This window comes from Enhydra lutris, unplaced genomic scaffold, assembly GCF_002288905.1.
Source record: "Enhydra lutris kenyoni isolate GAN:26980312 unplaced genomic scaffold, ASM228890v2 scaffoldscaffold43, whole genome shotgun sequence".
Taxonomy (NCBI): domain Eukaryota; kingdom Metazoa; phylum Chordata; class Mammalia; order Carnivora; family Mustelidae; genus Enhydra; species Enhydra lutris.
The window spans coordinates 15,436,869-15,451,410 of record NW_019154127.1 but is presented as its reverse complement, the minus strand read 5'-3'; the positions used below and the strand labels follow the sequence as shown (position 1 = coordinate 15,451,410).

Sequence of the window (14,542 nt, the reverse complement as noted above, 5' to 3'; positions counted from 1 at the left end):
GCAGAGGGAGAAGCAGGCTCCCTCTGCCTCTGCCTGCCATTCTGTCTGCCTGTGCTTGCTCTCTCTCCGTCTCTCTCTCTCTCTCTGACAAATAAATAAATAAAATCTTTAAAAAAAAAAAAAGAAGACAGGATCAGGATGTCAGTACTACCCAATGTGATTTACAGGTTTAATTCAATTTCTATGAAAATCCCAACGATGATTTCTGCAGAAATAGAAAAAGCCACTCTAAAATTCATAAGAAATCTCAAGAGACCCTGAATAGCATAAATAATCCTAAAAGAGAAGACCAAAGCTGGAGGACTCACACTTCCTGATTTAAAAATTTGATACAAAGCAATAGTCATGAAAAAAAGTGGTACTAGCATAAAAACAGACATATATAGCAGGGGAGTTGAAGAGAGTCCAGAAATAAACTCTTGCATATACATTCAAGCACTTTTCAACAAATGTGTTGTGATCATTCAGTGGGGGAAAAGACGGTCTTTAGAACAAATGGTGTGGTGAAAACTGTGTATCCACAAGCAAAAGAATGAAGTTGGACCCCTCCTTCACACCATACCCAAAAATTAATTCAAAAGGGCTAATATCCAAGATGTATAAAGAACTCCTCAAACTCAACACACACAAAACAGATAATCACGTCAAAAAATGGGCAGAAGACATGAACAGACACTTCTCCAATGAAGACATACAAACGGCTAACAGACACATGAAAAAATGTGCATCATCACTAGCCATCAGGAGAGTCAAATCAAAACCACATTGAGATACCACCTTACATCAGTTAGAATAGCCAAAATTAACAAGACCGTGAACAATGTGCGTTGGAGAGGATGTGGAGAAAGGGGAACCCTCTTCCACTGTTGGTGGGAATGCAAGTTCGTGCAGCCACTTTGGAAAACAGTGTGAAGATTCCTTAAGAAATTAAAAATAGAGCTTCCCTATGACCCTGCAATTGCACTACTGGGTATTTACCCCAAAGATACAGATGCAGTGAACAGAAGGGCCATCTGCACCCCAATGTTCATAGCAGCAATGGCCACAGTCACCAAACTGGAAAGAACCAAGATGCCCTTCAACGGACGAATGGATAAGGAAGATGTGGTCCATATACACTATGGAGTATGATGCCTCCATCAGAAAGGATAAATACCCAACTTTTGTAGCAACATGGTCGGGACTGGAGGAGATTATGCTGAGTGAAATAGAGAGTCAGTTATCATGTGGTTTCACTTACTTGTAAAGCATAAGGAATAACACGGAGGACATTAGGAGATGAAGAGGAGAAGGCAGTTGGGGGGAAATCGGAGGGGGAGACAAAACATGAGAGACTGTGGACTCTGAGAAACAAACTGAGGGTTTTGGAGGGGAGGGGGATGTGGGCTTGGGTGAGCCTGGTGGTGGGTATTGTGGAGGACACGGATTGCATGGAGCACTGGGTGTGGTGCATACACAATGAACTCTGGAACACTGAAAAGAAATTAAAAAAATAAATAAAAATTAAAAAAATAAAGTCAAACAAAACAAAATAAACAAAAAACCAAAGTAGATCCATGATCTAAATGTAAGACCTAAATCTATAAAACTTTCAGAAGAAGTGTAGGGCAAAACCTCACAACACTGCAGTTAGCAATGATTTCTTGGATAGGACACCAAGAGCACAAGGAACTAGAGAAAAATTAGGCAAACTGAACTTTATGAAAAATAAAACATTCTGTGTATGAAAAGACACTATCCACAGAGTCAAAAGACAACCCTATAGAATGGGAGAAAGTCTTTGCAAATCACAGATGTGATCAGTGATTAGTGTCCGGAATTTTTGAGAACTCCTAATACTCAACAACAAAAACTTGATTCAAAAATAGACAAAGGACTTGAATAGACCTTCCTCTACAGAAGACATTCCAATGGTCACGGAACGCATGAAAAGATGCTCAACATGACTAATTATTAGAGAAAAACAAATCAAAACTGTAAGGATATCACCTAACACTCATTAGGATGGTTAACTCTCTCTCTCTCTCTCTCTCTCTCTCTCTCTCACACACACACACACACACCCCCGAAGTAACAAATTGGAGGATGTGGAGATATTGGAAGTGTTGGTGGGCATGTAACATGGTAGGAGCTCTGTGCACAACAGTACAGTGGTTCCTCAAAAAAACAAAAATAAAATTACAATATGATCTAGCAACTCCACTTCTAGCTATTTAACCCCCAAATTAAAAGCAAGACCTCAAAGAGATATTTATACACCCATCTTCGTTGTTCACTCTAGTGATTACTCACAACAAGTAAAACATGGAAGGGTCCCAGTATCCACCGATGGATGACTGGGTCGTTGGTGTATGGTTCACCTTGAAGGGGATGCACGTTCTGACATGTGCCCCAGCGTGGCTGAACCTTGGGGATGGGAGGCTCAGTGACATTAGCCGTGACAAAAAGACCATATGACATTGAAACCATATGAGATGCTTACACTCTCTAAAAAATCAGAAAGCTAGAAAGTAGGATGGAAGCTGCCAGGGGCTGGGGGAGGAGGGAACAGGGAGTTAGTGCTTAATAGGTACAGAGTTTCCGTTTTTTAAGATGAAAAGAATTTCAGAGGCGGATGGACAAAATAGCAGCTCAACAACATGAACACCACTGAGCTCTACACTTAAAAATGGTTAAGATAATAAATTTTATGTTGCGTGTATTTTACCACCATTTTTAAGAACTAGGGGGTAAAGTTCTTACAGATTACTAGAACTGAGCTCTCATTAGGAGCACAGGGGAGATGATAAGCAGGCAAATGGTCAGTGAGCAAAAAATGCTGAATGCACAAAAATCAAGGACGTGTGGACAGACCAACAGACCAACCATTCCTCCTCCAGGACACTGGCACACGAGAAAGAGGAAACGACCACCAGACTACGCAGTGCCCGCTGTGGAGAGTGCCAGGGTCCCCCTTCACTCTTCGGGGTACCGTCTGACTCCAGGCATGAACGCGTGACACTTCCTGGAGCTCTGGACCCAGACTCTGCCCTTCTAGCAGCAGGGGTCCCCCACAGCTGGACGCCTGCCCCCCATGCTTATTCCAGCCACTGCAATGGGCCACCACGAGGCTGACCCCCCGTGTGGCGGGGAGTGCTGACCTGTCCCAGGTCGGCGGAGAGGACGTGCTGGGAGTCTGCGGAGACTGTCGCTGTATGATATGGCCCAACGCCACACCAATGCCAGCCCTGGGTCGGGCACGGCATCCCGGGACCCTGGCTTCTTTGTAGGTGTGCCCCACCCCAGGCCTCCCCCCACCCCCCATCAGCTTTGCACAAATGTGTGAAAGAAGCCAGAGAAAGGGCTGATCCACTGAAACACGGAAAAGTCAAGCTATTTGTGGTTTTCTTAAAATAATCACAAGAAGGGCGCCTCGGTGGCTCGTAGGTTAAGCATCTGCCTTGGGCTCAGGTCACGATCCCAGAGTCCTGGAATCGAGTCCTGCATCAGGCTCCTTGTTCAGTGGGGAGCCTGCTTCTCCCTCTGCCTGCTGCTCCCTCTGCTTGTGCTCTCTCTGTCAAATAAATAAAAAATCCTAGGGACGCCTGGGTGGCTCAGTTGGTTAAGCAGCTGCCTTCGGCTCAGGTCATGATCCCAGCGTCCTGGGATCAAGTCCCACATCGGGCTCCTTGCTCATCAGGGAGCCTGCTTCTCCCTCTGCCTGTGCTTGCTCTCTCTCTCTCTCTCTCTCTGACAAATAAAAAAAAAAAAAAAAAAATCCTAAAAAAAATAATTACAAGAACTCGGGTTTTTCCCGAGTCATGAAGCATTTTGTGGGCGCAAAGACGGCCTGCCCACACTCTGTGCCTTTGGAGATCCTTAGCGGGCCTGGCAGGTAGAAAGGGCCGGTGGGGTAACCCGGCCCGGCTCCAGAGATGAGGAAGTGCCGCGGTAGGGCTGGGCCACACCCTTCGCCAGGCCCCAGCTCTGCCCCTTCTCTGACCTGCCCCCACCCCAGGGAGCTTGTCTGAAGGCCATCCCCCGCCCACAGCTCCCCGGGAAATACAGAGCTGCCCCCGCCGGCCAGCGACGCAGTCACTCCTGCGTGTGACAGGCACTGCCCACGGCAGGGGCCCGAGCTCTGTCCAGCCGGGGGGGCCCTGCAGCCCAATCCCAACTCTGCACGTTGCCTTCCCTGTGGCTTCCCAGCAGACACCCCTGGCAGCGGCCCCCACCCTGCCGTGGGCTTCTCTGGCCTCCCAGGGAGCTTTCCTCCGCAGAGGGTGGCAGCCTCACGGTGGCCAGAAGGGCTCAGTGGCCCATCAAGTCCTGAGTCCTGCCGCAGGGACCCTCTGGGCCCCTTGTGCCCACCCACTCCAGTCTGGCCCGACAGTCTGCGGGTCACCTAGGCTGGGGGCTCAGGCACACGTCCTGGGCCTGCCCTCCCGTCTCTGGATGGTGCCAGGAAGGAGGACAGCAAGGAGGGCAGACAGTGTCCCTCCTCAGAGCCCCAAATGCCGTCCTACCTCTTGACTGTGTTGAGATGAGCCTGGGATAACACCCAAAGGCCTTTCTTGTTGTTATTAGGATCAGCAGGGACCTCTCCATGGGTGACCCAGCTGCTCCCACCCCAAAGCCATGCTCTGAGGTTGCTGGGCCCCCAGGTTTCTGCTAGACTGAGTGAGGAGGCCTGGAGAGTGTGGGGTCTGGCCTAGCTGGGGAGCCCCCACAGGCCCCATCAGCCTGGCTCCTGTTTCACCCAGATGCTCACCAGACGGCCCCCTGCTTCATCTCCCCCCCCGGCCTAGATTTTGGGGGGTGATGCACGGTGGGCCACTGTCAGCCTCAGAGGAATGGGGGACAGTGGGGTGCCCGCTGATTCCCGGGTGGGGGTAAGGTGGGGGGTGAGCTATCCTCTCCCTACGGTGTCAGAGACCCTCTGTCACCTCAAGAGTGCCTGGGCCTCTGTCCGGGAGGAGGGGGCACTGCCTCCCCTCAGGAGCCCCGGGGAGAGGGGCCAGCACCGCTGGAGACCCTGTGCCCAGTTCCACGTGAAAAGGGCTGGTCGTCCTGTGCGGTGGCTCGGGCTCCTCCGCCCTCTGAACGTGACCTCCCAGGCCCGCGAGGCCACTTGGTGACCTGGGGTGGCGGTGGCGGTGACCGCGAGGGCTCCCCAGCTGTCCCGTAAGACAGCCGGAGCGGCAGAGCCTTCGCACCGAGCCCAGGAACAGGGAGGACCCCTCCCGCCCTGCCCCTGCCCTACCCTGCCCTGCCCGAGAAGGGGCCAAGGAGGGGGCGGCCGGACCGTTATCTCCGCGGCCCTGGTCCCTACGCGGCACATCGGGAGCGGACTCGGGCGCTCTGAGAGGAGCCAGGAGCTGAGACGGGGCCCCCAGGCCGGCGTGTCCCCCCCTTGCGCCCGCCCCCCGCAGGGAGCTCGAGGCCACAGGGAAGACCACCCGCCCGGCCGAAGGAGACCCCCGCGGGGTCACATGTCGGCAGTGCGGGCCGCGGCTCCGGGAGGCTCCGGGCGGCGCTTACCTGACCCCGGAGCGCGCGGGGCGCCCTCGTCGCACACGTCTCGGGGAGCGCAGGGTCCGGGCGGCCGCGACGCGGGCTCCGAGCGGGCAGGAGGAGGGGTCGGCCGCGGGGGCCGCCCACTTTATACCGCGCCCGCCTCCCGCCCCGGCCGCGCCCCGACAGCCGGGACCAGCGGGAGGCGCTGCGGCCCCGCGGATGGCGCGTCGGGGGCAGGGAGGGGGCGAGGGGCCGGGGCGGAAAGTGAGGCGCTGGGGTGGGGCGGAGGGGCGAGGTGCCGGGGATGGGGGGGTGGGATGGAGGGTCGGAAGGGTGGGGCGGGGGGGTGCGGGGGGCGAATGGAGGGGGGGAGGGGTGGGGAGGAGGGGCGGGGTGCAGGGGTGGGAATGGAGGGTCGGAGGGTGGGCGAGTGGGCGGAAGCGGGGGTGGGGTGGATGGGGAGGCAGGGACGGAAGCGATGTGCGGGGAGAGGGAGGGAGGACACCAGGACACGAGGAACTCGGGAGGGATGGTGGAGGGTCGGAGGGGGACACGACCGGGGACTGGACCGGGCGGGACGAGGAGGCTCGGCAAGCGGGGCGCTGCCACCTCTCCGGCCGAAGTCAGCCCTGCGTCCCGCCGCGGGTCCTCGCAGCCCTTGGCGCGCCCTGCCTCTCGGGTCTCCCTGCACCGCATTCCGGCCACTGCTCCTGCCCCACTTCCAGGGAGACCTGACCTGGGATGTTGGGAATCGCTCCCTGCGCCTGGACTGGCGAGCTCAGGCCCCTGGGACTCGACCCTGGGTGGAGCCGCGGGTCCTCCTGACCCTTGCCCAGGCCAACTCTGCCACCCTGCACGTCAGAATGTGCTTCCGGCCCTGGGCTCCCTGCTCCCCTGGGCCTGAGAGGGTCAAGGTCAGTTGGGGACAGGCTGGGAAAGGGCAGGAGGACCAGGACAGTGGGACCCCAGGCGCCATGGGCAGGAGTGAGGGTCTGGAGGTACGGCCAAGGTGCCCACTCCTCACAGGAATCACACAGATGGGCCTGGTGCTGGGCCCTGAGGCCACTGTGATGTCTTTATCTGAGCAGAGCCTTGGAGAGGGTGAGAGGGGGTGGGAGGGACAGAGCTGTGGTGGGGACCCCTGCCCCCCCAACCCGAAGTGGCAGACCCCCAGGACCAGGGTCTTCATGCAGGTGGAGTGCAGGTAGTTCTGGGCAGAGGTCCCTGGGCTCTGGGACAGTGGGGAGGGGTGGCCCCAGCTTAAAAGGAGTAGTTTGGCAAATCTGGTTTAGCCCCCCCCCCCCCTGCAAGGGGAGAGACATCGCAGAGCTTCTCAGTACCTGTGTGTGCCCCGGGGCTGCGCCCTTGGCACGCATGCCTTCCCGTCTTCCCGACCACTTCCCTCTGCACTCTGAGTCTGACGCACCCAGCCCCCATGGTCTGCCCAAGCTATAGGGAGGCCAAGGGCAGGGTTCTAAGGAGGCATCTTTGTGTTTTCAGGGAGCCCAGCCCGAGACCCACAATGTTCAAGCAGAGGGGAGCAACGTCTCCTATGAGGAGGGATAGGCCACCCCAGGCTGCACAACAGGACACCGCTGCTTTCATGTCCAGGGGGCCTGCAAGTTGTGCCCTGTCCCCAGCAAATGACCCGCCGCCTGCTCCTGGCTCCCGGAGCCCCCCTTGGTCTGGCCCACTGCCCTTGCCCACTCTGCTTCCCACGCATCCCCCCCGGTGGCACCAGTCTCTCCACTCGTCCAACATAGTGTTTCTCCTCTGTGCAGCGGGTGCCCTGAGGCAGGGGGCACCAGGAGGGTGTGCGAGCATGTGTCTGTGTGCACTTGTCAGCACCACACCTGGCCGAGGACGGACTGTCTTCCCCCAAGGAGACCTACAGCATTTCCTTGTGCGAAGGGATTCACACCCGGAGTGTCATCACGGCCTCCGTGTTGGAGGGAGGTTCGTGCGGCCAGGTCCTACACGAGTTCTTAGCTAAAGTGTCAGTCACAGTGGGTCCCCAGTGGGTTATCGTAACTCTCAGCGCTGGCCATTGGAGTGACTGGGATCCGGCCTGTGTGGTCGAGGACACGGCAGTGGGGAAATCCAGGGGGAACTTGGACGCTGCCCCTGCCACCGCCCAGAGAGCAAACCACAGACTGTATCAGGTCCCTGGAGGTCGAGACCTGGAGGATGTAGGGGTGGTGGGCCTCATGAGGCCGGAGGCCGACAGGTCCTGAAGAGAGTCTATAGACCACTGAGGCTTAACCAAGCCCCACCTCCCCGGCTGGGCTGGGCTTGGAATTCAGTGATAGCAGATTAATAAGGCCAATAATCTCCACCCCGATTAGGAGGACAGGCAGGAACAGCTTGTGTTCATGTGGAAGGGGTGATGACACACACCTGTGGTTTGGGCTCAGCCACGTTACCCCACCCTCTGTCCTCATGTGTCTGGGAGGCTGGAGTGCCTGGACAGCCCCAGGACGGGACATCACGCTGACGGAGCAGGTCTAGGGAGAGGAGGCTCAAGTGCGGGAGGGAGGCCTCGAGACACATGCTCCAGAGGCAGTTCATGAGCCCTGGTAAAACCCAGAGGTCTGGACTTTGGGAAGTTTTTAGGGGTCCAGTGGTCAAGGGCATGCTGGGACAGCCCCCTGAAATGAAAAGACAGATTGCCTCATATTGTATCTCCTGCCCCAAAGAAGAAAACAGGCCTGGCAGGGCTGCTGGGTTCTGAAGGCCGTACATTACCCTCTCAGGAGTACTGCTCTGACCCACATCTCAGGTGACATGGAGGCAGCCAGCTTTGACACTGGGGGCGGGGTGGGGAGCTTAGGAGCAGGAAATGTCTATGCAGCAGGCCCAGGCTGGGTGCAGGCAGCCCTGTTGGCACCACGTGGTACTGGAAATGCCTGTGAGGGAAAAGACGCCCTGCGGAGGCCCTCTGGGGCCTTGCTAGAACATGGCCTGCCTTCTGTGCCGGGTCCTTCCGTAGCGGCTGTCAGCCAGGGCGCCCGCCATATTGAGTTCCTGGTTGCCCCCTAGGTGGTAATGATAGCCGTAATGACAATAGCGTCACGCCTCCCGACCAGCGTGTCACAGGCTAGACATTGCCTGTGCGGCTCAGGAACCCCCCATTGCCCTCAACCGTAGAGGAAACGGGCCCGAGAGCTGCAGATCCCTTCCCAGGACCACACAGCCCGCTGGCAGAGGGGCAGGCCCCGGGGGAGGACTCGCCCTCTGTCTTTGAGTCTGCGAGTGGGTCCCGGCAGGGCCTCTGAAATGCAGCCTCCACAGGGCCCTGTGGTTCTGTCGAGAATCACAAGGGGACTGCGATGCTGGGAGGTGCCGCCTGGGCTCAAGCCGTGGTCCGTCCCCCCATGAAAACCAGTAGGGCCTCCTGGCTGTGGCCTTATTGAGACGGCTCTGCAGGGTGGGAATGCTGGTCTTTATGCCTCTGGGGCCTGAGGAGCCCTCCCCGTGTCTGCCACAGATTTGCTTTCCTTGATCTGCTGACTCTGGAGCTGCAGGTAGGCTCGGGCAGCTCCCCCCTCCCGGGCCCCTCAGGCCGTCCTTCCCACGCCTTCCCCGGGGAGAGCTCTGCCCACCGCCACACCAGCGCCCACACTGTCCCCTCGGTCCAGCCCTGGTGTTCCTGCGGGCCGAGGTGGGGTAGCTCCGAGGAGCAGGGGTATGGACACTTGGCTCACCCTGCCCTGCTGGGCGTCCTGACTCGAGGGCAGCCGCTTTCCCCGGTGAGGCGTGCGAAGCTTCCCGCCCACACCTGACCTGACTGGCCCCTGTGGGTGAGAGTCTCCCATGGGACACGGGGGCCTCGCAGGGGAGACGAGGTCAGGGGAAGAGCTGCTGGCCCAGGAAGGGGCTTGTTTCCTCTGCCACCTCCAACTGTAAAAAAGTTTCATGTAAACTCCATGAAACTTGTTTACAAAACGTCTCAAAATATTTATACCTCCCCGAAAGCTCTTGTCTCCAGCTGTCTGTCGCTGAATGGAAAGGGTCCCCAGAGCGTCACACACCTCTGTCCCAGCTGGCACAGGAGGGCCACACCGACACGCTCCAGGGGCTGGCCCTCCTCGGAGTGAGAGCACGGGGCAGCCCTACCTCGGGAGGCAGGGTCCCCACCCCGCAGGTCACAGTGAAACCGTGCCTGTGGGCACTTTCCTGGGAAGAGGCTGTGGGGGGGGATCTCTGGATTCTCCAAGGTACGCGGGGTTCCAGAAGTGTCACACATTTTCAGTGACCTGGGACACAACACACACACAGATCACACTGTTGGATGTTCCTGTGGTGGTTTCAGAGGTTGGGGCTGTCCTCCTCCTCCTTGTGACCCCCGCCCCCACTCTGTTATGGGTTTCTCCGTAAAGAACCATCCCTACATTCAGTGGGTCAGACAAAGACCGTCTCCTTGGCTCGTTTTTGGCACTTGGGGCTGAGCTTCTCTGAGTGGGTGCCCCGAGCTCATTCAGGGGGCACTGGTCCACAGAAGGGTCGCAGAGGGGGTGATCTGGGACGGCATTCTTGTCTACAGACCTCACGGGGCTGGCTCCCGGTTGGGCTGTGCTGTGGTGTGGGGAGGCTCAGCCCCGCTGGTGTGGAGGCAACATCCATCAGACTGAGAACCGAAGCGCACGGGCTCTCGAGGTCTGGGCTCAGGAGGGACGCCATTGCTTGGCCACAGCTGAGGGTCGAAGCAAGACGAAGGTCAACCGCGACTCAGGGAACGTTGACCTAGACTCTAGCTCTCGATGGAATGAGCTGCGGGGTCACGGGACCACCGCCCATCCACCCCGCTGCCTCCGCAGCCCCTGCCATCTCCCACTGCCCCGCCCACCAGCTTCCCCTCTCCTCCTCTCCCCTTCCTCTCCCCAGGCAGGCAGTGGCCGTTGCGGGGGCCTGGATCTTAGGAAGATCTAGTCTCTGTCCTCAGAGGTCTTGTGGTGCAGATGAAGGTAAAAGGCGTATTCGTGATGGATAAGTAGTGGTGTGGGAAAGGCGGTAAGCCTGTCGTTGCGCTCACACTCGCAAGCCCTCGAGGGAGACCTGTGGGCAGAGGTCCCGGTGTCTGGGACTGTCCCATCGTGAGGCAGGCAGTGAGGCTCTGACGCCGCACAGGATTGTGCCACCTGCAAGAGTGTGCCGTTTGTCAGTTCCGCTTACTTTTCTTTGCCTTTTAGGTTTTTGCTAATTTTAAAATGTTACTAATGATTGACATTAAACTTCTGTAATATTTATTTTTGGGAGAGCAGATAATGTGTGTTCATTGTTCAAAATTCATAAGGTCCCATGGGGCACAGGGTGAAAAGCAGACTTCTCTCTCAGCCTGCCGGCAAGGTCTGACTGGGAAGAATCATGTCCAAGTTCACCTACGTGGCCGTGGCAGGTCTCAGCTCCTGTGGCTGCAGACATTAGCCCCTCCCCTGGCAGAGTCCCCCCCACCCCGCCCGCCCCAGCATGGCAGCTCAATTCCCTTGGAGTGGGAGCTGAGAGAGACAGAGGAAGAGGCCTTGAGAGATGGCAAGAGACGGAGACAGAGTTCCATCAAGAGAGAAGCCAACCCCTTTTTGTAAGCTAACCTCAGGACTGACCTATCACTTTTCCCATGATCTGCTTGTTGGAAGAGAGTCTGGGGGTCCAGCCGGCACTCCAGGGGAGGGGTCACAGCACGTCCTGTCATGAAGGCCGCGTTCGAGACCGCTGACCCTCATTCCCTTGATTATTTCGTCAGTGTGTGTGTCGGTGGCCGTACGGATTTCAGGATTCCCGTCTCAACGGATTTTCATGTAACCTTCAGGTTTGCGGGGTACTTCCCGAGGTGAGAATTCTGTCTTAGTCATTACTTTCTTTTGAGTCTCTAAAGATGACGTTTCATTGTCTTCTGGCTTCCAGAGTCGTGGAAATCTGTCTTTCCTTCATTCCACTGAAGATGATACGCCTTCCTTCTCTGGCTGCTGCCAAGATTTCCCGTTCTCTCTGGCGCGGGAGAGTTTACTGTGCTGTCGCTACCCGCGGTGCTCTCTGCGTGTGTCCTGCTCGGCATGGGTAGATTTCTCTTTCAAACCTGTGGAAAGATGTCTTTTATCAGTTTACGAAATCCTTTAGAAAGTCTCTTCAGGTGCGGCCTCTACTCCATTCTCGGCATTCTCCATTTGGGCCTCAAAGTTCACATATGTCAGACATTGTCGAAGACCCCCATATATATCTTATGCTCTTTTCTGTATTAAATATCTGTTTTTAGGGGCGCCTGGGTGGCTCAGTGGGTTAAAGCCTCTGCCTTCTGCTCAGGTCATGATCCCAGGGTCCTGGGATTGAGCCCCACATTGGGCTCTCTGCTCAGCGGGGAGCCTGCTTCCCTCCTCTCTCTCTGCCTGCCTCTCTGCCTACCTGTGATCTCTGTCTGTCAAATAAATAAATAAAATCTTTAAAAAAAAATATCTGTTTTTAATTTGACCTTCAGTCTTGCCCCTTTCTACTGACCTATTTTCCAATCAATGTATTCTCTCTTCTGGTTTGTTTAATCTGCTAGTAACCCAAATCCTTTGAATTTTAACTATCAATTATTTCATTTTTTATTTTTAGCGTCTCCATTTCCCCTTCAGCTTACAGACTGCAGTTCTCTTACTCAGCTGTCGGCCTCATTTCCGCTCTCCCGAGAGAGTAATCACATTTACTCTAAACACTGTGCATGCTAACTCCAAACTCAGGGCCACCTGTGGGTCTGTTTCTGTTGCTTGTTTTTTCCCCATAGAGCTCTGTGGTCCCATTTCTTGACCAGCCTGGCAGTCATTCAGAGGTTGATATGATTCGAATCTAGGTTTGTCTCTGTGAAGACTGGGCTGTTTCCAGTCCTTCCTTCTCCTGGAACACGACTTTCGAAGGGACCCAGTTGAGACCCAGAGATGTTTATGTTTAACCAAGGCTCTCGTTCCTTTGACAGTCTTGAATTCTAGGTGTTACTCTCCCTACCATGGAGAGATGGCAAAAGCTAAGCTATGCTTCTCTTTTTTTTTTAAGATTTTATTTCTTTATTTGAGAGAGAGAGAGCGAGCAAGCATACACACGCATAAACAGAGAAGGAGGGATGGGGGAAGAAGCATCTTCTTCTTCTTCTTCTGTGCTCCCCATTGAGCGCAGAGCCCAACAGGGGGCTCGACCTCACGACCCTGAGATCATGACCTGAGCCAAAAATCAAGTCAGACACTTAACTGACTGAGCCACCCAGGTGCCCCCATGGTATACTTTTTTAAAAAAAGATTTACTCAGGTATATTTTGCTTAACAAATTCAGCCTATTCAGGTGTGTAATTGAATGATTTTTGGTAAATTTACTGAATTTTTAAAATCATAATCAGTTGTAGAACTTTTTCTTTACCTTATAAGACACCTCATGGCCCTTACAGTTTACCCCCTTTCCTATCCTCCATCCCAGGAAATCACTAGTCTACTTTCTGTCTTTATACGTTTGCCTTTTTTGAATGTTTCATATAGAATTGTTCAAGAATCAGGAATAAAACAAACATCAGGTTTCCTTGTGTGGATGGTCTGCTGGATTTGCTGATGGTTCTTTGTGCTCAATTAAGTAAGAATATGATGACCAACTTTGTGCCAATATTTAGATAACTTATATGAAATAAACAAATGCCTTGAAATATACAAATTATCTAACTAACCCGAGAAGAAATAGTCTTATGTTTACTAAAGGGGTTGAATTGATTATCTGGGAAGGCCTCACTGGAGAATTCCAGCAGACATTTAGGAAAGAAGTTAACACCCATCCTGTATAAACTTTTTCACAAGATAGAGGAGAAGGGAACATTTCCCAACACATTTTATGAGGCCAGTACTACTCCAGTACCCAAACCAGATGAAGATATCTCTGTCTGACTTCTCTGGGTGGCGGGGCCTGTCTCCATCTGGGATGATGACCAGGCACCATCCAGTCCTGGCCAGTCTGTCTGGGAAGAGCCGTGCCTCTGGCTGGTCTGTGATGACAGCGGTCGGGATGGTGCTGTCAAGGTATCGAGTGACCCGTTGCGAAGGGCGCGGCACAGGGCTCACACTGGGGCTCTGGGATGCTGGCTTCGTAGCACATTGCCAAGTGAGCTCTCCCACGTAAGAACTTTGCAGGGTTCCAGGGTGGGGACGATATGCTCTGTGTCTTGTGCTCTCAGGCACCACACAGGTGCACCGGCACGATCACGTGCACACTTTGCACACTTTGTCCAGCAGGATCCGGGGCAGTGTCCAAGTGTCTTATGTGGACAGAAGAGAAAACCTGGCACTGGCTGAAGAGGGGCCCAGACTGCATGAACAACACTTAATATCCATTTCTGGCGGACTTATTCTCACATTATTAGAAGTGTCCACTCATGCTTGGTGGCAAAATCTGGGGTGCTTTCCTATATGTTCCTCATTTTCCCACCTGGCATGGGACTTGTCCCCACTGGGGCTTACCTCCGCTCTTCTTCCTGAGTCCGTGACCCCCTCCAGCTCTGCTATGTTATCCACAGGGTCAGAGGCTCATCTGGGTGGTAGCCACACGCCCCCCACTCCTCCCACGTGGCTTTGACCCAGCCCCCCAGAACAGTAGAGCGCTGCAGATGCAGAGTACCGGGAACACAGAAGTGGACGGCGCCCCCACCTCCCACGAGAGTCCTAGAGGTGCTGGCGACCACAGGGAGGGCCGTGCAGCAGAGTGGTGACATGTTGCTTGTGAGTGGTGGGAGCCTAGGCAATCCGAGCTTCGTTCCAGATTCAGTCGGGAGGGGATATCACAAGGCTCAGGACAGGACACTGGGTCCCTGCCAGAGCTGGAGTTTGAGGCCTGAGGCCAAAGAAGACCTGGCATGTGTCCAGACCCAGAGACTAGACGGAGAGTCCGGTTGCTGCTGCTAAGGTGCCCACAGCGGGGAGGCATCGGGAAGCAGAGGCCCCCTGGGCACCCGGAGCAGGTGCATGCAGCTGGCCATAAATGGAAAGCTCCCTGGGGATTAGGATCACCCTGCTGGTAAGGGGCTTTGGAATCACCTGGGGAG

The 14,542-nt window shown here is 55.1% G+C and overlaps 1 protein-coding gene across 2 annotated transcripts in view; it reads right to left on the bottom strand.

The window, feature by feature from the left end:
• LOC111155778 (collagen type VI alpha 2 chain) overlaps positions 1-5,595 on the bottom strand; it is a 32,656-nt gene extending 27,061 nt beyond the window's left edge. Inside the window, exon 1 of one of the 2 annotated variants that reach the window (XM_022516177.1) lies at positions 5,521-5,595. The gene's annotated coding sequence lies outside the window, so the exon portion shown is untranslated. The remainder of the gene's footprint in view (positions 1-5,520) is intronic. The other variant, XM_022516176.1, reaches the window with a different exon arrangement.
• Between the last annotated feature and the right edge of the window lie 8,947 nt (positions 5,596-14,542).